Genomic DNA, 25,621 nt, shown 5'->3' with positions numbered 1-25,621 from the left:
ATGCAAGAGCTCACCAGAGTTCCTCTGCACTTCCCTCTTCGACTTCTGCCAAGGGTCGACTGCTGACTGCTCCAGGACGCCTGCAAAACCGCAACAAAGTAGCAAGAAGACTACCAGCAACATTGTAGCGCCTCATCCTGCCGAGTTTCTCAACTGTTTCCTGGTGGTGCATGCTCTGAGGGCTATTTGCCTTCACCCTGCACTGGAAGCCAAGACGAAATCTCCCCTGGGTCAACGGAATCTTCCCCCTGCTAACACAGGCACCAACCTTCTGCATCACCAGTCCTCTGGGTCCCCTCTCATCTTTACAAGCATTGTCCCTGGAACACAGGAGCTGGATCCTAGTATCCCCAACAGTCCAGTGGCCCTTCTGTCCAAATTCGGTGGAGGTAAGTCCTTGCCTCCCCACGCCAGACAGTAATCCTGTGTACTGTGTGAACTACAGCTACTAGGGCTTCTGGGCACTTTCGCAAGACTTCCTTCATGCACAGCACAGCACAGGTCTCCAGCAATCCTTCCTGCATTGCCCAGCTCGCTGAGTTGGACTCCTACTTCATGGGGCCCTCTCTTGTTGTGCTGAAATGACAGCCATGCTCAGATCTTCTGAATGGCTGTTCAGGTGCTTCTGCGGGTGCTGCCTGCTTCTGTGTGGGCTCTCTTTGTTGCTGAGCACCCCCTCTGTCTCCTCTCCCAAGTGCGACCTCAAGGTCCTTTCTGGGCCCTGGCAGCACCCAAAATCCTAAACCGTGACTCTTGCAGCTAGCAAGACTTGTTTGCAGTCTTTTTTACATGGAAACAACTCTGCATCCTCCAGCACGCAGTTAGACATCTTTTGACCCAAGATAAAGTTCCTGGCACCTTCCGTTGTTGCAGAATCTTTGGCTTTTTCCACCCAGAGGCAGCCATTTTGCACCTTCATCTGGCGTTTAGTGGGCTCCTGCCCCCCTGGACACTTGCGTGACTCTTGGACTTGGTCCCCTTCCTTTGCAGGTCCTCAGGTCCAGGAATTTATCTTCAGTGCTTTGCAGAATCCCATACCTCAACTTTACTGTCTGTCTGGGGTAGTAGGGTAACTTTACTCCTACTTTTCAGGATCTTGGGGTGGAGTATCTTGGTCACCCTTAGTGTTTTCTTACACTCCCAGTGACCCTCTACACACTACACTAGGCCTGGGGTCCATTCGTGGTTCGCATTCCACTTTTGGAGTTTATGGTTTGTGTTGCCCCTTGGCCTATTTTCTCCTATTGCATGATATTGTGTTCTACAGTGTTTGCACTACTTTTCTAAGTATTTTACTTACCAGATTTTGGTTTGTGTGCATATTTTATGTATTTTACTTACCTCCTAAGGGAGTATGTCCTCTGAGATACTTTTGGCATATTGGGGGTGATTCTGACCCCGGCGGTCCTTGACCGCCGGGGCCAGGGTCGGCGGGAGCACCGCCAACAGGCTGGCGGTGCACCGCAGGGCATTCTGACCGCGGCGGTTTGGCCGCAGTCAGATGCGGAAAACCGGCGGTCTCCCGCCGGTTTTCCGCTGCCCTGGGAATCCCCCATGGCGGCGCAGCTTGCTGCGCCGCCATGGGGGATTCTGACAGCCCATACCGCCATCCTGTTCCTGGCGGTTCTCCCACCAGGAACAGGATGGCGGTATGGGTTGTCGTGGGGCCCCTGGGGGCCCCTGAAGTGCCCATGCCAATGGCATGGGCACTGCAGGGGCCCCCGTAAGAGGGCCCCACTTCGTATTTCAGTGTCTGCATTGCAGACACTGAAATACGCGACGGGTGCAACTGCACCCGTCGCACCTTCCCACTCCGCCGGCTCAATTCTGAGCTGGCGTCCTCGTGGGAAGGGTTTTTGCACTGGGCTGGCGGGCGGCCTTTTGGCGGTCGCCCGCCAGCCCAGTGCAAAAGCCAAAATACCCTCAGCGGTCTTGCGACCGCGGAGCGGTATTTTGGAGGGGGGAAGTCTGGCGGGCGGCCTCCGCCGCCCGCCAGACTTAGAATGACCCCCATTGTCACTAAAATAAAGTACCTTTATTTGTAGTAACTCTGAGTATTGTGTTTCTTATGATATAGTGCTATATGAAATAAGTTGTATAGTAGAAGCTTTGCATGTCTCCTAGTTCAGCCTAAGCTGCTCTGCTATAGCCACCTCTATCAGCCTAAGCTGCTAGAACACTACTAATCTACTAATAAGGGATAACTGGACCTAGCACAAGGTGTAAGTACCATCAGGTACCCACTATAAGCCAGGCCAGCCTCCTACAACAGGTAACCGTGTTACTTGAATGTTCTAAAATCATATCAGGGAAGATTAGTCATAGTATTTATAATGCCATTGTTGATATATTTTTTCAGATCTCCTTCCTAGATTTTCCTTACCAAAGACCCTTTCCCTTGCCTGGCCAAACTAAGAGTTCTTGCTACACCAATTTGTAGACTTGGTGTGCCTGGAGGGTGACCTCTGAATTCATTGTACAAGCCCGAGGAACAACAATGCCCTATAACATCAAGATGCTAAAGACAGTGCTAGACCAGATGATGGGAGCAGACTTTTGTACCTACAGGCCTGACTTTTGCAACGTGATGGGATGCGTTTTAAGAGGTTTTCTAAAAGCCATGTGATTTTTTTAGTACTTTTAACATTATGGGGCAGGACATTCCAAAGTGTGGCCTTGGCCACCGAGAAGGATCTGCCTTCCCCTTTGGCTTGTCTAGATTTGGAAACCACCTCCATGTTCTGGGTTGCTGATCTAATTTGCGCGTACCAGTGAAACACTTCTCTAACTGCCTTAAAGCCTAAATTGTGTTATGCCTTGTGCCTGATGTACAAAGCCTTAAACATGATGTGTTTCTTCAACTAGAGCCAATTAAGCTTAATCATGGAGCTTACTAAGGAGGTGGACCACTGGGTTTGCACCATGGTCTATAAGAAGGTATTTAGGGGGATGACCACAAGGGTGGGCAGGATTTCCATCAAAAGAAGGAGTGGGGAGATAAAAACAAAACAAGGAGTTCTCTAAAGGGTCACCAAACTAGTTCATTGTGTCAGGACTCCCATCCCCAACTGAAAAGAAAAAGAGATTATTCCCTGATAGTAGGATGTCAGTGAAGGCACACCCTAAGTACCATGAGTGACAACAGGAAGGACACTTCAAGGAAGATGGCATATGTCCCAAGTGGGCACATCCCTCCACCGATGGGTAGTCACTGGTGATAGTATGAAGGACAGAGTTAAGGTAACTCGAGTGTCCCTGGGTGAAAAGAGGTGGTGCAAAAGGCCCTCATGCCTAGCAACACTAGGAAATGTAGGCATGAACGGGGAGAGAGCGGCGTCTATGGCAGTTTCTAGTGATAGCATGACAACTGTCGGATCTCATCTGGTGTCCTCAGACCAGGTAGTTTCTGATGTATTTCACCAAATTGATTCAGCTGACAACGATGAGAGTTACTACCAAATGACTCTGGTTTTCTTTGAATGGGGTGGGGGGTCCCAGGTTCCTAGAGGGTAGCTATGAGTCCACCCATGCCTGTGGATTGTCTGCTTGACAATGACCTGGAGCATACCCCCTGGAAGGAGGTGGAGCCCTGGTCCCACTTGGAGATGTTAGGGTTGTCTGAGTGGGTTTGCCTGACCACACATCCATGGCAGCCCAAGAGGGTAGTCAGAAGGACCTGGAGCCTGGAAGAATGGCCCAGGAGCTTACCAAGAAGATGAAGGGCAAGGGGCACTGGAAACCCACCCCTGAAACTCCCACAGAGGGGATGAAGCTGACGCTGAGGGGGACACCCCTAAGCCTACAGGGAAGGATGCAGCCAAACTGGTGAACCTGCCTGAGCTGGCCAACTGGCTACACGAAGGGGTCCCACCAGGAAGGAGTTCTCCAAGGTGCAGAGGGAATGCCTTACTCTTGTGGGTTTTCGGCAGCCACCCGAGGCTCAGGCAGCTGGTGATGCCTCTAGTTAAAACCTGATCTCCTGGGAGAATGGTCTTCTGTATAGTGATCCTAAAGCTCCTGAGCCTCATGCAACCCATGTGTTGGTTGTCCCCATGTAATACAGGGCCTTCATATTGGGGCTGGCTCATGATGTACCCCTGGCAGGTCATTTGGGGCAGGACAAGACCTTTGACAAGCTTGTCACCCACCTTTACTTGCGTCAAATGAGAAAGGCCTCAGATGTGATCTGCAGGTCCTATCATACCTTCTAGGCCAGTGGCAAGGGCAGGATGGAAGTGCACCCCCTACAACCTTTTCCTGCCTTTAGCAGCCCCTTTGAAAGGGTGGGCATTGACTTCATTGGGCCTCTGAATACCCAAGGTCGCCTTAGGCGACAGGTTTATCCTTGTCTTGGTGGACCATGCCACCTGGTAACCAGAGGCTATCGTTCTGAGAACAGTGACTGTTCCCTCTGTGGCCGGGGCACTGGGGTTCCCAAAGGATGTGGTACCCGACTGGGGTACCAACTTCATGTCAGGGTACATTAACAAAAATCATTTGTTGAAATATATCCTCATAATGTCTGATTAAAGGAGCTAAATACTGGTACTTCAGAGAGTATTATCAGCCTTTTAATGTGCACTGTGGGTACCCAATAAAAGTAGGTACTGTAACGTTTCTTTAATCTTGGAGCACATTAGCTTAAGTTTGAAATATGCCAGCAACAGTTTCAGGTATATTTGTGAAATGGTTTTGGTGATGTCCACCTGACTCCTTGTGCGTGTGTTTTGTGATATTCATTCCATCATAAAATCTAGCTAACCATCGACCCATAGGTAAAAAAGGATTTGAATATGCCACAAAGGAGAGTCAAGGGGTGCTACTGCAGGCTCTCTCTCACTCTTTCTATCTCTCTCCCTCGTCCACCGCTCCTCCAACAAGCATTATGCTATATAACCCTGGGTTTTATTCAGTGCTCAAAATCATACACATTGGCCCTCATCAGAACCCTGGCGGTTGCTGTAAAAGTGGTGGTAATACCACCAACAGGCTGGTGGTAATTACCGCCAAATTATGACCATGGCGGATAGATCTCCGATAGACAGCCACTTTACCACACAGACCGCCAGGGCGGAAACAACAGGCACCACAGCTATAGCCGCCTACAGCCAGGTGGAAGTCAATGTTCCGTCCACCATACTAAGATCCTGGAAGCTGCCACCTTTTCCGTGGTAGTACCAATGACATCAAAAGCCTGGCGGAAACACTGCACAGAAGTGAAAGGACTCGACATTGGAGATACAGGGAACAACCATGCCGCCATGGAGCCCGAGTTGCATGTCTTCCCCATGGTCTTCTACGTGCAGCTCCACCACGAACACCAACAACGGCGTAGACGACGACTGTGAGTACAGATGCCTAGCACACAAGGTAGGGGGGGGATAAAAGAGAGTAGCACACACACGCAACACCCCCCTACACCATACACACAATCAGCTGCATTACGAAAACAATTTTACCCCATACCTCAGATGAATAATGCAAGGACAAAACATTTCAGAAAAAAATAATGTTATGAGAGCAACACATCAGGGTAAATAAGTGAGGCAAGAGCATAGATATATACATATGTACATGAAAAGGGATACAGCCCAGTCCACAATGTACGTTGTCCACATGGCACAGGCCAAATTCCAAGGCCAAACATGGCTCCAGCCTCAACATGGAGAGAACACTGCAGGGGCATCAGTTGGGATATAGGCAGGCACCTCGGGGGGATGGGAGACGGGGGTACCTGAGCCGGCAGATGGAACAACACCACTGGTTCTGGAGGGGGCAACATGCCCTGTGCTTGGTCCTGGGAAGTGATAGGACACAGTCTCTCGATTGGGTGAATTGCCCGCTTGTTCTGGAGGGGGTCAACATGCCCTGTGCTTGGTCCAGGGGAGTGCAAGGCCACAGTCTCTCAAGTGGGTGACTTGCCCACTTGGTCTGGAGGGGGCAACATGCCCTGTGCTTTGTCCTGGGGAGTGATAGGCCACAGCCTCGCAAGTGGGTGTCATGCCAACTGGCTCTGGAGGGGGCATCGTGTCCTGTGCTCTTGATCCTGGGGAGGGTGGGGTAGGTGGGTGTCTTACCCACGGGTTCTGGAGGGGGCATTGTGCCCTGAGCTCTTGATCCTGGGGGGGATGGAGTAAAGGGGTGTCTTACCCACTGGTTCTGGAAGGGGCATCATGCCCTGTGGTCTTGACCTGGGGAGTGCAAGGTCACAGTCTCTCAGGTGGTGTCATAACCACTGGATATGCAGGGTGCAGGCCGCACAGCAGCCCATGGAGGCAGGATTACATACTGTCCACCAGCAGTGACAGATGCTCAATGGTGGTGCTGCTGCTGGTGTGGGGAGGCTCCAGCCCATCCCCTGCAGCCTCGGACGGCTGCCCACTGATGGTGGTGGTGGTGCTGCTGCTGGTGGGGGAAGGCTACAGCCCATCCCCTGCAGCGTCGGACGGCTGCATAACCATGGTTGGTGGTGGAGCTCCATCACAGTTCCTTCCCCAGGTCCCTTGCTCTTCCTGGCAGCTGGGGCAGGCCCCTTAGTCTTCCTGGCAGCAGCTGGGGCAGGCTCCTTTTTCTTCCTGGCAGCAGCTGGGGCAGGCTCCTTTTTCTTCCTGGCAGCAGCTGGGGCAGGCTCCTTTGGCTTCCTGGCAGCAGCTGGGGCAGGCTCCTTTGGTTTCCTGCCAGCAGATTGTGCAGGCCCCTTTCCATTGAGGCTGCCTGGTGCCTTCACCCTCAGGACATGTGCCCTGGATCCTTTCCCACCATGAGTGGGTGTGGTGGCAACTGGGCCCGTGGACTGGGTGGCTGAGGTGCTTAGCTGGGTTTTTACCACCCTGGCCAGACATGCAGGAGGGGTAGGAAAGAGGTCAATGGTGGATAGGAAAAGTTTTTTAGGGACATTGGGGCAGGAAGAGGGATAACGTATGGGAGTGGAGGAAGAGGGAGAGGTTGTAGGAGGTGTCTGCTGATTTTGGGTGCAGGTGTATGGACTCGATGCTGTTGTGAGGTGGATGGCTGTTGGGTTTCTGAGTGCTTGTGTTTGTGTACCTTGGGAAGGGGAGACAGACAGTGGGAGAGGACACGGGACGTGTGCATGGCTGTTGTGGAGGTGTCTGCCAGTGAGGTGTGTGTTCTGCTAGGTGTGGTGGTGATGCTGGTGGTGGATGATGGTGTAGTGCATTCAGGTGTGAGTTTAGATGGAACTGGGAGGGAGAAGGAGGAGGGGGACACAGTGGAATGGTATGGTGTTGGTATGTCTGCATCTGGATGGTGTTTGTGTGAGTGCCTGTGGGATGAAGTGTGGTGCTTGTGTTTGCCTGTGCCACTCTTGTGTGATGTCTTCTGTGCATGCTCGTCTGCCTGAGTGCTTGGGATAGGTTGGGGTTGAGGGGAATGGGATTGGGAAGAGGAAGTTGGAGGGGGGAGTGTGGAAACAGTAACAATGGCTGCCATCAGAGAGGAGGCCAGAGTCTGGATCAATATCTGTTGGGCCACCATGCCAGTGTGAATGCCCTCCAGGAAACCATTAGTCTATTACATCTGGATGGCATTCACAATGGTTGACTGCCCTACAGAGATGGATCTCAGGAGGTCAATAGCCTCTTCACTCAGGACAGCAGGGCTCACTGGGGCAGGGCCTGTGGTGCCTGCGGTGAAGGAGATGCCCACCCTCCTGGGTGAGCGGGCACTGGCAACTCAATGAGGGGCTGCTGGGAGGGCTGTGCTGGTATGGGGGATGGTGGTTGTACCTGTAGCTGGGGTGGTCACAGAGGTGTCAGCCACGACCAGGGAGCTTCCATCGGAGGAGGTATCTGTGTCAGAAATGTCCCCTCCAGTCTCTGTCGTGGTGCTCCCCTCACCCTCTGTCCCACTAGTGCCCTCAGCATCGATGGACTCTGCCTCCTGGGTCCTGTGGGATGCAGCTCCCTCTGTTGCCAGTGCCTATTGTATTGTATTGTATTGTATTGTAATCGTATTTATATAGCGCTTACTACCCCTGACGAGGCGTCGAAGCGCTTTTCGATGAGTAGCACGCTACTCCGGTACCCAACAGGAATTAGTGATGGATTAGTATAATTTAATAAGGAGTACAGTTTTAGTATTATTATGAGTTAATTTGAGTTGTGGATATGAGAGTTTGTTAGTTAGATTGACTGGAGTAATGGAGGGGTGGAGGAGGAAAGAAATCCAGAAGTGTTAATTGGGAGTTTATCCTTCATTTACTCAATCCAAAGGCTTGGGATGAATAAAGGGGGGCGGAGGGGAAAGAGGATGTGGAAGGGTTAGGGAGAGCATAGTAGCAGGATGAGATGAATGCAGGAGAATTTAGTAGGGTTGTGTGGGAGGTCACAGAGGTAGAGTGAGGTTTGGTGAGTTAGATGTGGAGGTGGAGGGAAGAGCTTAGGCAGAGATATTTAGGAGATGAAAGTGGTAGAAGGGATTTGGGATGAGTCCGAGTGAGAATGGAGGATAGTTTGATAGAGACATGACATAAGAGTGATGAGTAGATAAGTGTGATAAAAAGAGAGCAGAAATTCATAGATATCTAGTATAACAACCCAAAAAAAAAAAGAAAAACCAGGAGCCATGCAATGATCCACAAACATGCCAGGCACAGAAACAACATATACACATACATACACATATATATACTGTATATATATATTTATACACACATGACTACACACACATATGCACATACAATACATAATTTAGAATCATGGGTAAAAAATACTTAGTCATCCATCCATCATCCTGGTAAAAGGCGGGAATTCCTTTACCTACTTCGAGGGTGGACGGGGTGTGGCTCAGCGGGCGGAGCTTACAGGTGCTTTATAAAGGGAGAACATTCTACTCTGTGTCTCCAGCAGAGGAAGATAGAACCCGCGCGTCTCAGTCAGATACAGATTATGCTCCAGTACATCATCAGTTCACCTCCAGGAAGGATTCTAGATCTTTTCTGCTATGGGATCTCTGAGCGCACAGCCTTGTTTTATCTTTGCCAAGCCCAAGAGTTAGGGTGGCTTGTGCTTTCCAGAAGGTGAGCTTCAACTGCGGTATCTGCTGCGTTTATATTTGGAAGTGCTTCCTTTGAGGTTTAGTTTCTGTAAAATGAGCACCGTGGCCTACCCAACCGGGGTATTTTCTACGAGTATGTCAGTAAGCGTTACCTAGCATGTTTTATACGCCCCGTTTATATTGTACACTAAGGTTACGTGATGGGCCACGGGGTAAACGTCTCCAGCAACCTTGTGTGCCTCTGGCAATGTTATTGTTACTAGTGCGTCTTTGTGGAGATGTCCTCGTGCTTCTGAGCATCAACAACGCACCACCGGAATCGGCGGTAAACGCAGTGGGGTCGTTTTGGGAAAGCTGTCCATCATCCTGGTAAGAGGCAGGAATTCCTTTACCTACTTCGAGGGTGGATGGGGCGTGGCTCAGCGGGCGGAAGCTTACAGGTGCTTGATGAAGGGAGAACCTTCTACTCTGTGTCTCCAGGAGAGGAAGATAGAAACCGCGCGTCACAGTCAGATACTGATTACGCTCCAGTACATCGTCAGTTCACCTCCAGGAAGGATTCTAGAACTTTTTCTGCTATGGGATCTCTGGTCGCACAGCCTTGCTTTATCTTTGCCAAGCCCAAGAGTTACGGTGGCTTGTCCTTTCCAGAAGCTGAGCTTCAACTGCGGCACCTGCTACGTTTATATTTGGAAGTGCTTCCTTTGAGGTTTAGTTTCTGTAAAATGAGCATCGTGGCCTATCCAACCGGGGTATTTTCTACGAGTATGTCAGTAAGCGTTACCTAGCATGTTTTATACGCCCCGTTTATATTGTACACTAAGGTTACGTGATGGGCCACGGGGTAAACGTCTCCAGCAACCTTGTGTGCCTTTGGCAATGTTATTGTTACTAGTGCGTCTTTGTGGAGATGTCCTCGTGCTTCTGAGCATCAACAACGCACCACCGGAATCGGCGGTAAACGCAGTGGGGTCGTTTTGGGAAAGCTGTCCATCATCCTGGTAAGAGGCGGGAATTCCTTTACCTACTTCGAGGGTGGATGGGGCGTGGCTCAGCGGGCGGAAGCTTACAGGTGCTTTATGAAGGGAGAACCTTCTACTCTGTGTCTCCCGGAGAGGAAGATAGAAACCGCGCGTCACGGTCAGATACAGATTACGCTCCAGTACATCATCACTTCACCTCCAGGAAGGATTCTAGATCATTTCTGCTATGGGATCTCTGAGCGCACAGCCGTGCTTTATCTTTGCCAAGCCCAAGAGTTAGGGTGGCTTGTCCTTTCCAGAAGCTGAGCTTCAACTGCGGCACCTGCTACGATTATAATTGCAAGTGCTTCCTTTGAGGTTTAGTTTCTGTAAAATGAGCAACGTGGCCTACCCAACCGGAGTATTTTCTACGAGTATGTTAGTAAGCGTAACCTAGCATGTTTTATACGCCCCGTTTATATTGTACACTAAGGGTACGTGATGGGCCACGGGGAAAAACGTCTCCCGCAACCTTGTGTTCCTTTGGCAATGTGATTGTTACTAGTGCGTCTTTGTGGAGATGTCCTCGTGCTTCTGAGCATTAACAACGCACCACCGGAATCGGCGGTAAACGCATTGGGGTCGTTTTGGAAAGCTGTCCATCATCCTGGTAAAAGGCGGGAATTCCTTTACCTACTTCGAGGGTGGACGGGCGTGGCTCAGCGGGCGGAGCTTACAGGTGCTTTATAAAGGGAGAAACCTTCTACTCTGTGTCTCCAGGAGAGGGAGATAGAAACCCGCGCGTCACAGTCAGATACAGATTACGCTCCAGTACATCATCAGTTCACCTCCAGAAGCTGAGCTTCAACTGCGGCACCTGCTACGGTTATAATTGTAAGTGCTTCCTTTGAGGTTTAGTTTCTGTAAAAATGAGCATCGTGGCCTACCCAACCGGCGTATTTTCTACGAGTATGTCAGTAAGCGTTACCTAGCATGTTTTATACGCCCCGTTTATATTGTACACTAAGGGTACGTGATGGGCCACGGGGTAAACGTCTCCAGAAACCTTGTTTTCCTTTGGCAATGCGATTGTTACTAGTGCGTCTTTGTGGAGATGTCCTTGTGCTTTCTGAGCATCAACAACGCACCACCGGAATCGGCGGTAAACGCATTGGGGTCGTTTTGGAAAAGCTGTCCATCATCCTGGTAAGAGGCGGGAATTCCTTTACTTACTTCGAGGGTGGACGGGACGTGGCTCAGCGGGCAGAGCTTACAGGTGCTTTATAAAGGGAGAACCTTCTACTCTGTGTCTCCAGGAGAGGGAGATAGAAACCGCGCGTCACAGTCAGATACAGGTTACGCTCCAGTACATCATCAGTTCACCTCCAGGAAGGATTCTAGATCTTTTCTGCTATGGGATCTCTGAGCGCACAGCCTTGCTTTAGTTTCCAAAGAAACTATAAATAAATAGAAATATACATATAATCTGAAAAAAATTATTATCCACATAGGCATATGCAGATTCATAGTTGTTTGAAAAAGGTGGTTATGAAGGAAAGAGCCAACTCTTGAGTAGTTTCCTGAAAACAAGAAAGTTATCTGTGGCTCTTATAGTTGGGGGTAATGAATTCCATAGTTTGGCTGCTTGGACGGAGAAGGATGTACCACCTACAGTCTTTTTCTTGTATGGTGGTGTTCTAAGGCGGGGTGCCAGTCTTGAGCGGAGGGTTCTTTGTTGGATGTATTTGGTAATTTTCTTTCTGATGAAAAGCGGTCCTGTTCCATGTATAGCTTTGTGGGTGATACAAAGCAGCTTGAAAGTGCATCTTCTGGCAACGGGTAGCCAGTGTAGTGCTCTCAAGGCAGGGGAGATGTGGGCTTGCGGCTTTATATGTAGTAGTAGCCTGGCTGCGGAATTCTGGATACGTTGTAGTTTTTCATAACAGATAGAGATGATCCATGGTAGAGGCTATTGGCATAATCCAGTTTGGATAATACAAGTGAGATAGTAGCTTGCACCTTGTGTGGAAATCCGAGGTGAGGGAAAATGCGTCGTAAAGTCTTTAAGGTGATGAAGCTTGTGCGTGCTAATTTGTCTACTTGGGCATTCATAGTTAGCTTGGAATCCATGGTGATTACTAGGTTTTTCACTTCCTTGGATAATTGAGGAGGTGGTCCGAGATCGTCAGGCCAGACGCACAGAGGGTCATAATGTTTCCAGTCACCACATGTGAGTATTTCAGTTTTGGAGGTATTTAGTTTGAGATGGCTCCAGGTCATCCACTGATCAACGGCTCTGAGGCAACTGAACATTTGAGAGTTTTCAATGTTTTTGGGGTCTTCTAATTGAAATAGTATTTGTGTGTCATCTGCATAGTTGTAGCATGTGAGATGGAAATAATTTATCAGTTCTGGTAAAGATATCATGTAGATGTTAAAAAGCAAAGGTGAGATGATTGACCCTTGGGGGACCCCTGTTTTTGTGATGTAGGGTTCGGACGAGAAGAGGGGTGAGTGGATGATATTTGCTCTTTTTTGGAGATAGGAAGTAATCCAGTCGAGCGCAATCCCTTGTATGCCGGCTTCGTGGAGTCTTTGAGTTAGGGTGTCATGGTCAACTGTATCAAAGGCAGCTGAGAGGTCCAAGAGAAGTAGTGCAGCAACTCCATTTCGGTCAACTGTGTTTTTAAGATCGTCCCAGATTGCCATGAGTGCCGATTCAGTGCTTCTTCCTGGGCGGAATCCAGTTTGGAAGTCTGAAAGTATAGAATTGTCTTCAATGAATTGTGACATCTGGGCGAATGCTGCTCTTTCTATCAATTTGCCCAGGAAAGGTCCATTTGTGATAGGTCTGTAGTTGTTGGGGTCTTGCGGGTCTAGATTTGTTTTCTTTAATAATGGTCGTATGTATGCCTTTTTCAGGTCTGTAGGAAAAGTTCCTGAAGTTAAAGAGTTGTTGATGATTCTTCTTACAGGTGTGGCAGCGGAAGTAGATAGCAGGATGTTCTTGAAGATCTGTGGTGGGCAAGGGTCAGAAGGGCAACCAGAAGGTCTGCTTGCTTTGACCAAATCTATAAATTCATCCTGGGATATTTGTTTGAAGGACTGTAGAGGTTGGAATGGTTTATTCTTAAAGGGTATTTTAGTAAAGGGGTTGGTGCTGATGGTTTTCTTCTGTTTTAAATAGGAGTCCAATGTGTCTGCCTTGGTTGTGTAGTGAGTTGCCAATTTGTTTGTGAAATCTTGAGTGGTGGGATGACTTCCTTCCATGCATGTGGGTTTTCGAAATTCATTGAGAATTTTGTAAAATTCCTTGGTTGTAGATTGAGCATTTTTAATTCTGTCTGAGTAGTATCTTTTTTTAGCTTTTTTGATTGATGATTTGTATATCCTGTTAAGTTTGTGTAGCTGCAGTTTGTCTTGACTGTTGTTTGTTTTGAGCCAGGTCCGCTGCAACTTTCTGATTTGTTTTTTAATCTTTTTAAGTTCTGTGTTTCTCCAAGGTGTTGGTTTTCTTTTGTCATGTTTAGTTTTTCTGAGTGGTATTAGGATATCAAAAGCTTCCTGTAGCCACTCATAAAGTTTAGGTACAGAATTGATTGTATCTAGATCTGTGTTTGCTGTTAGTTGTGTTTCTAAGTGATCCAAATTGAGTTTTCTCCATGGTCGATAGGTGTATGTATGTAAGTGGTTGTGGGGTGTGTTGATTTGTGGAGTTGTCTGTCGGAAAGTTATCAGATGGTGGTCTGACCAGGTGGTTGGTGTGATGCTATGAATAGTAACAAGTTCAGGCTTAGCAAAAATTACATCTAGGATGTGACCAGCGATGTGTGTGGGATTGTGTACAATCTGATGTAGATTCAATGCGAGTAGGCCAGTGGTGATAGCTTTTGGATGGGGCATATTGGGTTTGTCAAACCAAATGTTTAGATCCCCAAGAATGCATAGATTGGAGTATAGTGTAATAAGGTTTGAGACTATGTCAAGAAAGGCATCTGGGAAAGTGGAGTTGTTAGGTGGAGGTCTGTAAAGGAGGAGAAAGTTACAGGTGGAAGTTGGAGTAGGGTGGCATCTGGTAAGGAGGGCTTCACAACCTTGTATGGAGATGTTGTCTGTTTTACTGAGGTTTATTGCCTGTTTGAATATAATAGCTAGTCCACCTCCTCTCTTGCCTATACGGTTTTGTGTGATGGTTTGATAGCCTGGAGGAAGGGCTTCGTGCAATACTGGTGCCATGTCATCTCCCAACCAGGTTTCCGTAATGAATAGTAAGTCAGGTTGTGTGTCTGTGAGAAGGTCGTAGATGTGGTGCTTGTTTTTTGAGAGTGATCGAGCATTTATGAGCTGGCAGTTTAGATAGGGTGTGTTAGTGGTAGTGTTGTTTTGTTTAGTAGAAGGGTAAGTAGTATAATGTGAGCTTGAAGCAGGAGTGTTGCTAGTTGTGTTAACTGTTTGAGGCTCACAATAGTCTTGCTTTTCAACATAGTGTTCCTCTTCCAGCAGGTTAAGGAGGCATTTTGTTGGGTCTGTGTGTGTGGGTGGTGAACTTGGTGGCTGAGAGAGCCATGAGGAGTGTAGTGTTTTTTGTAGGGTAGTTTTATTATGAAACAAACAAGGGGATGCAAGGTTGCTATGAGTGACATGTTTTTTATTTTGTTTGCGTTTGTTTAGTGTGGATGGAGTATGGGTTAGGGGTGGTGGAGGAGCATGTGGATCATGATGTAAGGCTCTAAATTGTGCAATGGAGGAAAGGCGACTGAATGAAGGTTGCTGGGATGGGGTGCTTGTGGTAGGTGTTTGTGAAGAGTGGGGGGGTAGGGGTGGAGATAGGGTGGAATTTGTATCCTTTGTGTAGTCTTGGGGGTGAGAGTGGGTATGATGATGAGTGTAATGTAAGTTTGTGTTGCTTTGATGTGCTGATGTTTGTGGTTGGTATTGTTTTTGTGGAATAATGAGAGGGGCTATTGGTGTAGTTGTTTTTGGTGAGGGACTTGTATGTGAGTTAGTGCTGTTAAGTGGAATTTGAGTGTTAGATGGGGTGTTGATGTGTTTTGGAGATGGATGTATGAGGTGTATATGAGGTGGTGGATGTGTGTCAGGGAGATAAGTATTAGTTGAGATGACTGGAAGAGGTAATATGTGTGGTGGAGTGAAATGTGGGGATTGTATGGTTGTGTGTAATTGGTGAGCAGAGGGGAAGAGTGTGTGTAGATGTGTTTGAAGGCAGGGTTTTGGCATTGTTATGAGTTCAGGCGGTCTGTGTGAAGCGAACAGCGGATAGTGTTTTTGGTTAGTATGTGTAGAGAGTGTGTATCTGGGAGACTGAAACTGAGAGAGTTGTATGATGTAGTTTTGTATTGTGTGGGCGGTGGCAGGTAGTGTTAGTGGGAGGGGATAGAGTAGTGTTTGCTGTGAGTATGAAGGTGTTTGACTGTAGTAGTTATGGGGTGTATGTGTATATGTGTTGTATGTAGGGTATTGTGTTGGGTGGTGGGGCAATGCGATCTGTCTGTGGTCAGTTTGTGATGCATGAGTTGGATATCTTTGCGGATAATGTGTTTGCATGTTGAGGGATGTGTTGGGGCAGAAACCATTTCTGGTGGAATGGGAATTGGGCAGCATTTCTGGCCCTAGTCCCTAGTCCCTGCCTGTCCCTAACAGGCCCAAACAGGCAACTGCCCTTGTCCTCTCCGCCCTTAACCTCGACGCCCGGGCTCAGATGCCCTGAATCCTAGCCTTTTATAGCCCTACTGGCCACTAAGAAGCTGGTCCTAACCCTAGCCAATCTGATTTTAAACCCTGATTTAGCCAATTAATGGGAGACCCAGCCCTAATCACCAGTCACAGCCCTATTTCCTGACCCCCAATCACAGACCCAGCCCTAAAACCAACAGCCAATCAGAATCCCAGCCATATCCACCAATCACAGCCCTAGAAACCAACAGCCAATCAGAATCCTAGCCCTATCCACCAATCACAGCCCTAGAAACCAACAGCCAATCAGAATCCTAGCCCTATCCACCAATCACAGCCCTAGAAACCAACAGCCAATCAGAATCCTAGCCCTATCCACCAATCACAGCCCTAGAACCAACAGCCAATCAGAAATCCTGGCCCTATCCACCAATCACAGCCCTAGAACCAACAGCCAATCAGAATCCCAGCCCTATCCACCAATCATAAATGCATCCCTGGAGCTAGCAACCAATGAAACACCATCTCCCCAAAAAAAACCTATCATAACAGCATATGCAACAACCACGAGGAACCTATATAAGGAGCAAGTTAACTAAAGTTCAGTCCCTGGGGCCTGGGGGGAGGCTACTGGGGCTCTATTCAGTATCTCCTTGGATACAGACAGGCTGAATCCACACTTTCAAGCTAGCAGAGTCTACTTTTCAGGTAAGGGGGAGATTGTTTAAGAGACAAACACTGCAATAGTTCTGGGCGCACACTCTAAAAATCGGGCTTTTTAAGGCAAAAAATACAGGGGGGCAGACAGCTTTTAAGCACAATTTAAATCACACAAACAGATTAAAAAACAGTCTCCGAAAACCACACTCTGAAAGATCTATGTAGTCTTTTTACTAAGAATAGGGGGGCAGAGGGGGGGAAAAAAAGGGGGGGGAGCCACAAAACTAGCAAGGGAATTCACACAGTCACAGCAAAAACGATTTTGAAACAAACACCACTTTAAAAGAGGCCAGGCTGCCTGAAAACACAGAGAGTCCACAGTAAAACAAACACTTTTTGAACAATTAATACTATTTGACTAGAAAAAATCTTTGGGCTCCTTACCTAGGTCTCTTTGCAATCCTTGAACACTGGGCTGTATCAGGACACAGGAGAGAATGCACAGAGGAACACAAAATGGAGGTGCCTGTCTTTGGCCTTCCCTCCACAAACTTAAGGAGCCAGAGCAGGTGGGGGGGGGCGGGTCTCAGGTGCAGCAGAGACTCAGGGAGCCAATCAGCTAAGTCCAGTCCCTGGGGCCTGGAGGGAGGCTACTGGGGCTCTATTCAGTATCTCCTTGGATACAGACAGGCTGAATCCACACTTTCAAGCTAGCAGAGTCTACTTTTCAGGTAAGGGGGAGATTGTTTAAGAGACAAACACTGCAATAGTTCTGGGCGCACACTCTAAAAATCGGGCTTTTTAAGGCAAAAAATACAGGGGGGCAGACAGCTTTTAAGCACAATTTAAATCACACAAACAGATTAAAAAACAGTCTCCTAAAACCACACTCTGAAAGATCTATGTAGTCTTTTTACTAAGAATAGGGGTGAAAAAAAGGGGGGCAGAGGGGGGGAAAAAAGGGGGGGGGCCACAAAACTAGCAAGGGAATTCACACAGTCACAGCAAAAACGATTTTGAAACAAACACCACTTTAAAAGAGGCCAGGCTGCCTGAAAACACAGAGAGTCCACAGTAAAACAAACACTTTTTGAACAATTAATGCTATTTGACTAGAAAAAATCTTTGGGCTCCTTACCTAGGTCTCTTTGCAATCCTTGAACACTGGGCTGTATCAGGACACAGGAGAGAATGCACAGAGGAACACAAAATGGAGGTGCCTGTCTTTGGCCTTCCCTCCACAAACTTAAGGAGCTAGAGCAGGTGGGGGGGGCGGGTCTCAAGTGCAGCAGAGACTCAGGGAGCCAATCAGCTAAGTCCAGTCCCTGTGGCCTGGGGGGAGGCTACTGGGGCTCTATTCAGTATCTCCTTGGATACAGACAGGCTGAATCCACAATTTCAAGCTAGCAGAGTCTACTTTTCAGGTAAGGGGGAGATTGTTTAAGAGACAAACACTGCAATAGTTCTGGGCGCACACTCTAAAAATCGGGCTTTTTAAGGCAAAAAATACAGGGGGGCAGACAGCTTTTAAGCACAATTTAAATCACACAAACAGATTAAAAAACAGTCTCCTAAAACCACACTCTGAAAGATCTATGTAGTCTTTTTGCTAAGAATAGGGGTGAAAAAAAGGGGGGCAGAGGGGGGTGAAAAGGGGGGGAGCCACAAAACTAGCAAGGGAATTCACACAGTCACAGCAAAAAACGATTTTGAAACAAACACCACTTTAAAAGAGGCCAGGCTGCCTGAAAACACAGAGAGTCCACAGTAAAACAAACACTTTTTGAACAATTAATACTATTTGACTAGAAAAAATCTTTGGGCTCCTTACCTAGGTCTCTTTGCAATCCATGAACACTGGGCTGTATCAGGACACAGGAGAGAATGCACAGAGGAACACAAAATGGAGGTGCCTGTCTTTGGCCTTCCCTCCACAAACTTAAGGAGCCAGAGCAGGTGGGGGGGGGGCGGGTCTCAGGTGCAGCAGAGACTCAGGGAGCCAATCAGCTAAGTCCAGTCCCTGGGGCCTGGGGGGAGGCTACTGGGGCTCTATTCAGTATCTCCTTGGATACAGACAGGCTGAATCCACACTTTCAAGCTAGCAGAGTCTACTTTTCAGGTAAGGGGGAGATTGTTTAAGAGACAAACACTGCAATAGTTCTGGGCGCACACTCTAAAAATCTGGCTTTTTAAGGCAAAAAATACAGGGGGGCAGACAGCTTTTAAGCACAATTTAAACCCCCCAGCAGATTAAAAAACAGTCTCCTAAAACCACACTCTGAAAGATCTATGTAGTCTTTTTACTAAGAATAGGGGTGAAAAAAAGGGGGGCAGAGGGGGGGAAAAAAGGGGGGGGGGAGCCACAAAACTAGCAAGGGAATTCACACAGTCACATCAAAAACGATTTTGAAACAAACACCACTTTAAAAGAGGCCAGGCTGCCTGAAAACACAGAGAGTCCACAGTAAAACAAACACTTTTTGAACAATTAATACTATTTGACTAGAAAAAATAGTTGGGCTCCTTACCTAGGTCACTTTGCAATCCTTGAACACTGGGCTGTATCAGGACACAGGAGAGAATGCACAGAGGAACACACAATGGAGGTGCCTGTCTTTGGCCGTCCCTCCACAAACTTAAGAAGCCAGAGATGGTGGGGGGGGGCGGGTCTCAGGTGCAGCAGAGACTCAGGGAGCCAATCAGCTAAGTCCAGTCCCTGGGGCCTGGGGGGAGGCTACTGGGGCTCTATTCAGTATCTCCTTGGATACAGACAGGCTGAATCCACAATTTCAAGCTAGCAGAGTCTACTTTTCAGGTAAGGGGGAGATTGTTTAAGAGACAAACACTGCAATAGTTCGGGGCGCACACTCTAAAAATCGGGCTTTTTAAGGCAAAAAATACAGGGGGGCAGACAGCTTTTAAGCACAATTTAAATCACACAAACAGATTAAAAAACAGTCTCCGAAAACCACACTCTGAAAGATCTATGTAGTCTTTGTACTAAGAATAGGGGGGCAGAGGGGGGGAAAAAAGGGGGGGGAGCCACAAAACTAGCAAGGGAATTCACACAGTCACAGCAAAAACGATTTTGAAACAAACACCACTTTAAAAGAGGCCAGGCTGCCTGAAAACACAGAGAGTCCACAGTAAAACAAACACTTTTTGAACAATTAATGCTATTTGACTAGAAAAAATCTTTGGGCTCCTTACCTAGGTCTCTTTGCAATCCTTGAACACTGGGCTGTATCAGGACACAGGAGAGAATGCACAGAGGAACACAAAATGGAGGTGCCTGTCTTTGGCCTTCCCTCCACAAACTTAAGGAGCCAGAGCAGGTGGGGGGGGCGGGTCTCAGGTGCAGCAGAGACTCAGGGAGCCAATCAGCTAAGTCCAGTCCCTGGGGCCTGGGGGGAGGCTACTGGGGCTCTATTCAGTATCTCCTTGGATACAGACAGGCTGAATCCACACTTTCAAGCTAGCAGAGTCTACTTTTCAGGTAAGGGGGAGATTGTTTAAGAGACAAACACTGCAATAGTTCTGGGCGCACACTCTAAAAATCGGGCTTTTTAAGGCAAAAAATACAGGGGGGCAGACAGCTTTTAAGCACAATTTAAATCACACAAACAGATTAAAAAACAGTCTCCTAAAACCACACTCTGAAAGATCTATGTAGTCTTTTTACTAAGAATAGGGGTGAAAAAAAGGGGGGCAGAGGGGGGGAAAAAAGGGGGGGGCCACAAAACTAGCAAGGGAATTCACAGTCACAGCAAAAACGATTTTGAAACAAACACCACTTTAAAAGAGGCCAGGCTGCCTGAAAACACAGAGAGTCCACAGTAAAACAAACACTTTTTGAACAATTAATGCTATTTGACTAGAAAAAATATTTGGGCTCCTTACCTAGGTCTCTTTGCAATCCTTGAACACTGGGCTGTATCAGGACACAGGAGAGAATGCACAGAGGAACACAAAATGGAGGTGCCTGTCTTTGGCCTTCCCTCCACAAACTTAAGGAGCTAGAGCAGGTGGGGGGGGGCGGGTCTCAGGTGCAGCAGAGACTCAGGGAGCCAATCAGCTAAGTCCAGTCCCTGTGGCCTGGGGGGAGGCTACTGGGGCTCTATTCAGTATCTCCTTGGATACAGACAGGCTGAATCTACAATTTCAAGCTAGCAGAGTCTACTTTTCAGGTAAGGGGGAGATTGTTTAAGAGACAAACACTGCAATAGTTCTGGGCGCACACTCTAAAAATCTGGCTTTTTAAGGCAAAAAATACAGGGGGGCAGACAGCTTTTAAGCACAATTTAAATCACACAAACAGATTAAAAAACAGTCTCCTAAAACCACACTCTGAAAGATCTATGTAGTCTTTTTACTAAGAATAGGGGTGAAAAAAAGGGGGGCAGAGGGGGGTGAAAAGGGGGGGGAGCCACAAAACTAGCAAGGGAATTCACACAGTCACAGCAAAAACGATTTTGAAACAAACACCACTTTAAAAGAGGCCAGGCTGCCTGAAAACACAGAGAGTCCACAGTAAAACAAACACTTTTTGAACAATTAATACTATTTGACTAGAAAAAATCTTTGGGCTCCTTACCTAGGTCTCTTTGCAATCCTTGAACACTGGGCTGTATCAGGACACAGGAGAGAATGCACAGAGGAACACAAAATGGAGGTGCCTGTCTTTGGCCTTCCCTCCACAAACTTAAGGAGCCAGAGCAGGTGGGGGGGGCGGGTCTCAGGTGCAGCAGAGACTCAGGGAGCCAATCAGCTAAGTCCAGTCCCTGGGGCCTGGGGGGAGGCTACTGGGGCTCTATTCAGTATCTCCTTGGATACAGACAGGCTGAATCCACACTTTCAAGCTAGCAGAGTCTACTTTTCAGGTAAGGGGGAGATTGTTTAAGAGACAAACACTGCAATAGTTCTGGGCGCACACTCTAAAAATCGGGCTTTTTAAGGCAAAAAATACAGGGGGGCAGACAGCTTTTAAGCACAATTTAAACCCCCCAGCAGATTAAAAAACAGTCTCCTAAAACCACACTCTGAAAGATCTATGTAGTCTTTTTACTAAGAATAGGGGTGAAAAAAAGGGGGGCAGAGGGGGGGAAATAAGGGGGGGGGGAGCCACAAAACTAGCAAGGGAATTCACACAGTCACATCAAAAACGATTTTGAAACAAACACCACTTTAAAAGAGGCCAGGCTGCCTGAAAACACAGAGAGTCCACAGTAAAACAAACACTTTTTGAACAATTAATACTATTTGACTAGAAAAAATAGTTGGGCTCCTTACCTAGGTCACTTTGCAATCCTTGAACACTGGGCTGTATCAGGACACAGGAGAGAATGCACAGAGGAACACACAATGGAGGTGCCTGTCTTTGGCCGTCCCTCCACAAACTTAAGAAGCCAGAGATGGTGGGGGGGCGGGTCTCAGGTGCAGCAGAGACTCAGGGAGCCAATCAGCTAAGTCCAGTCCCTGGGGCCTGGGGGGAGGTTACTTGGGCTCTATTCAGTATCTCCTTGGATACAGACAGGCTGAATCCACAATTTCAAGCTAGCAGAGTCTACTTTTCAGGTAAGGGGGAGATTGTTTAAGAGACAAACACTGCAATAGTTCTGGGCGCACACTCTAAAAATCGGGCTTTTTAAGGCAAAAAATACAGGGGGGCAGACAGCTTTTAAGCACAATTTAAATCACACAAACAGATTAAAAAACAGTCTCCTAAAACCACACTCTGAAAGATCTATGTAGTCTTTTTACTAAGAATAGGGGTGAAAAAAAGGGGGGCAGAGGGGGGGGGGGAGCCACAAAACTAGCAAGTGAATTCACAGTCACAGCAAAAACGATTTTGAAACAAACACCACTTTAAAAGAGGCCAGGCTGCATGAAAACACAGAGAGTCCACAGTAAAACAAACACTTTTTGAACAATTAATACTATTTGACTAGAAAAAATCTTTGGGCTCCTTACCTAGGTCTCTTTGCAATCCTTGAACACTGGGCTGTATCAGGACACAGGAGAGAATGCACAGAGGAACACAAAATGGAGGTGCCTGTCTTTGGCCTTCCCTCCACAAACTTAAGGAGCCAGAGCAGGTGGGGGGGGCGGGTCTCAGGTGCAGCAGAGACTCAGGGAGCCAATCAGCTAAGTCCAGTCCCTGGGGCCTGGGGGGAGGCTACTGGGGCTCTATTCAGTATCTCCTTGGATACAGACAGGCTGAATCCACACTTTCAAGCTAGCAGAGTCTACTTTTCAGGTAAGGGGGGAGATTGTTTAAGAGACAAACACTGCAATAGTTCTGGGCGCACACTCTAAAAATCGGGCTTTTTAAGGCAAAAAATACAGGGGGGCAGACAGCTTTTAAGCACAATTTAAATCACACAAACAGATTAAAAAACAGTCTCCTAAAACCACACTCTGAAAGATCTATGTAGTCTTTTTACTAAGAATAGGGGTGAAAAAAAGGGGGGCAGAGGGGGGGGAAAAGGGGGGGGAGCCACAAAACTAGCAAGGGAATTCACACAGTCACAGCAAAACCGATTTTGAAACAAACACCACTTTAAAAGAGGCCAGGCTGCCTGAAAACACAGAGAGTCCACAGTAAAACAAACACTTTTTGAACAATTAATACTATTTGACTAGAAAAAATCTTTGGGCTCCTTACCTAGGTCTCTTTGCAATCCTTGAACACTGGGCTGTATCAGGACACAGGAGAGAATGCACAGAGGAACACAAAATGGAGGTGTCTGTCTTTGGCCTTCCCTCCACAAACTTAAGGAGCCAGAGCAGGTGGGGGGGGGGGCGGGTCTCAGGTGCAGCAGAGACTCAGGGAGCCAATCAGCTAAGTCCAGTCCCTGGGGCCTGGGGGGAGGCTACTGGGGCTCTATTCAGTATCTCCTTGGATACAGACAGGCTGAATCCACACTTTCAAGCTAGCAGAGTCTACTTTTCAGGTAAGGGGGAGATTGTTTAAGAGACAAACACTGCAATAGTTCTGGGCGCACACTCTAAAAATCTGGCTTTTTAAGGCAAAAAATACAGGGGGGGCAGACAGCTTTTAAGCACAATTTAAATCACACAAACAGATTAAAAAACAGTCTCCTAAAACCACACTCTGAAAGATCTATGTAGTCATTTTACTAAGAATAGGGGTGAAAAAAAGGGGAGCAGAGGGGGGGGGGAAAAGGGGGGGGAGGAGCCACAAAACTAGCAAGGGAATTCACACAGTCACAGCAAAAACGATTTTGAAACAAACACCACTTTAAAAGAGGCCAGGCTGCCTGAAAACACAGAGAGTCCACAGTAAAACAAACACTTTTTGAACAATTAATACTATTTGACTAGAAAAAATCTTTGGGCTCCTTACCTAGGTCTCTTTGAAATCCTTGAACATTGGGCTGTATCAGGACACAGGAGAGAATGCACAGAGGAACACAAAATGGAGATGCCTGTCTTTGGCCTTCCCTCCACAAACTTAAGGAGCCAGAGCAGGTGGGGGGGGGGCGGGTCTCAGGTGCAGCAGAGACTCAGGGAGCCAATCAGCTAAGTCCAGTCCCTGGGGCCTGGGGGGAGGCTACTGGGGCTCTATTCAGTATCTCCTTGGATACAGACAGGCTGAATCCACACTTTCAAGCTAGCAGAGTCTACTTTTCAGGTAAGGGGGAGATTGTTTAAGAGACAAACACTGCAATAGTTCTGGGCGCACACTCTAAAAATCGGGCTTTTTAAGGCAAAAAATACAGGAGGGCAGACAGCTTTTAAGCACAATTTAAATCACACAAACAAATTAAAAAACAGTCTCCTAAAACCACACTCTGAAAGATCTATGTAGTCTTTTTACTAAGAATAGGGGTGAAAAAAAGGGGGGCAGAGGGGGGGAGAAAGGGGGGGGGAGCCACAAAACTAGCAAGGGAATTCACACAGTCACAGCAAAAACGATTTTGAAACAAACACCACTTTAAAAGAGGCCAGGATGCCTGAAAACACAGAGAGTCCACAGTAAAACAAACACTTTTTGAACAATTAATACTATTTGACTAGAAAAAATCTTTGGGCTCCTTACCTAGGTCTCTTTGCAATCCTTGAACACTGGGCTGTATCAGGACACAGGAGAGAATGCACAGAGGAACACAAAATGGAGGTGTCTGTCTTTGGCCTTCCCTCCACAAACTTAAGGAGCCAGAGCGGGGGGGGGGGGGGCGGGTCTCAGGTGCAGCAGAGACTCAGGGAGCCAATCAGCTAAGTCCAGTCCCTGGGGCCTGGGGGGAGGCTACTGGGGCTCTATTCAGTATCTCCTTGGATACAGACAGGCTGAATCCACACTTTCAAGCTAGCAGAGTCTACTTTTCAGGTAAGGGGGAGATTGTTTAAGAGACAAACACTGCAATAGTTCTGGGCGCACACTCTAAAAATCGGGCTTTTTAAGGCAAAAAATACAGGGGGGGCAGACAGCTTTTAAGCACAATTTAAATCACACAAACAGATTAAAAAACAGTCTCCTAAAACCACACTCTGAAAGATCTATGTAGTCATTTTACTAAGAATAGGGGTGAAAAAAAGGGGAGCAGAGGGGGGGAAAAAGGGGGGGAGGAGCCACAAAACTAGCAAGGGAATTCACACAGTCACAGCAAAAACGATTTTGAAACAAACACCACTTTAAAAGAGGCCAGGCTGCCTGAAAACACAGAGAGTCCACAGTAAAACAAACACTTTTTGAACAATTAATACTATTTGACTAGAAAAAATCTTTGGGCTCCTTACCTAGGTCTCTTTGAAATCCTTGAACATTGGGCTGTATCAGGACACAGGAGAGAATGCACAGAGGAACACAAAATGGAGATGCCTGTCTTTGGCCTTCCCTCCACAAACTTAAGGAGCCAGAGCAGGTGGGGGGGGGGGCGGGTCTCAGGTGCAGCAGAGACTCAGGGAGCCAATCAGCTAAGTCCAGTCCCTGGGGCCTGGGGGGAGGCTACTGGGGCTCTATTCAGTATCTCCTTGGATACAGACAGGCTGAATCCACACTTTCAAGCTAGCAGAGTCTACTTTTCAGGTAAGGGGGAGATTGTTTAAGAGACAAACACTGCAATAGTTCTGGGCGCACACTCTAAAAATCGGGCTTTTTAAGGCAAAAAATACAGGGGGGCAGACAGCTTTTAAGCACAATTTAAATCACACAAACAGATTAAAAAACAGTCTCCTAAAACCACACTCTGTAAGATCTATGTAGTCTTTTTACTAAGAATAGGGGTGAAAAAAAGGGGGGCAGAGGGGGGGGGAAAGGGGGGGGAGCC

This window comes from Pleurodeles waltl, chromosome 10 (genome assembly GCF_031143425.1).
Source record: "Pleurodeles waltl isolate 20211129_DDA chromosome 10, aPleWal1.hap1.20221129, whole genome shotgun sequence".
In the NCBI taxonomy this organism is placed as follows: Eukaryota; Metazoa; Chordata; class Amphibia; order Caudata; family Salamandridae; genus Pleurodeles; species Pleurodeles waltl.
Note: the sequence above shows the minus strand (reverse complement) of the source record.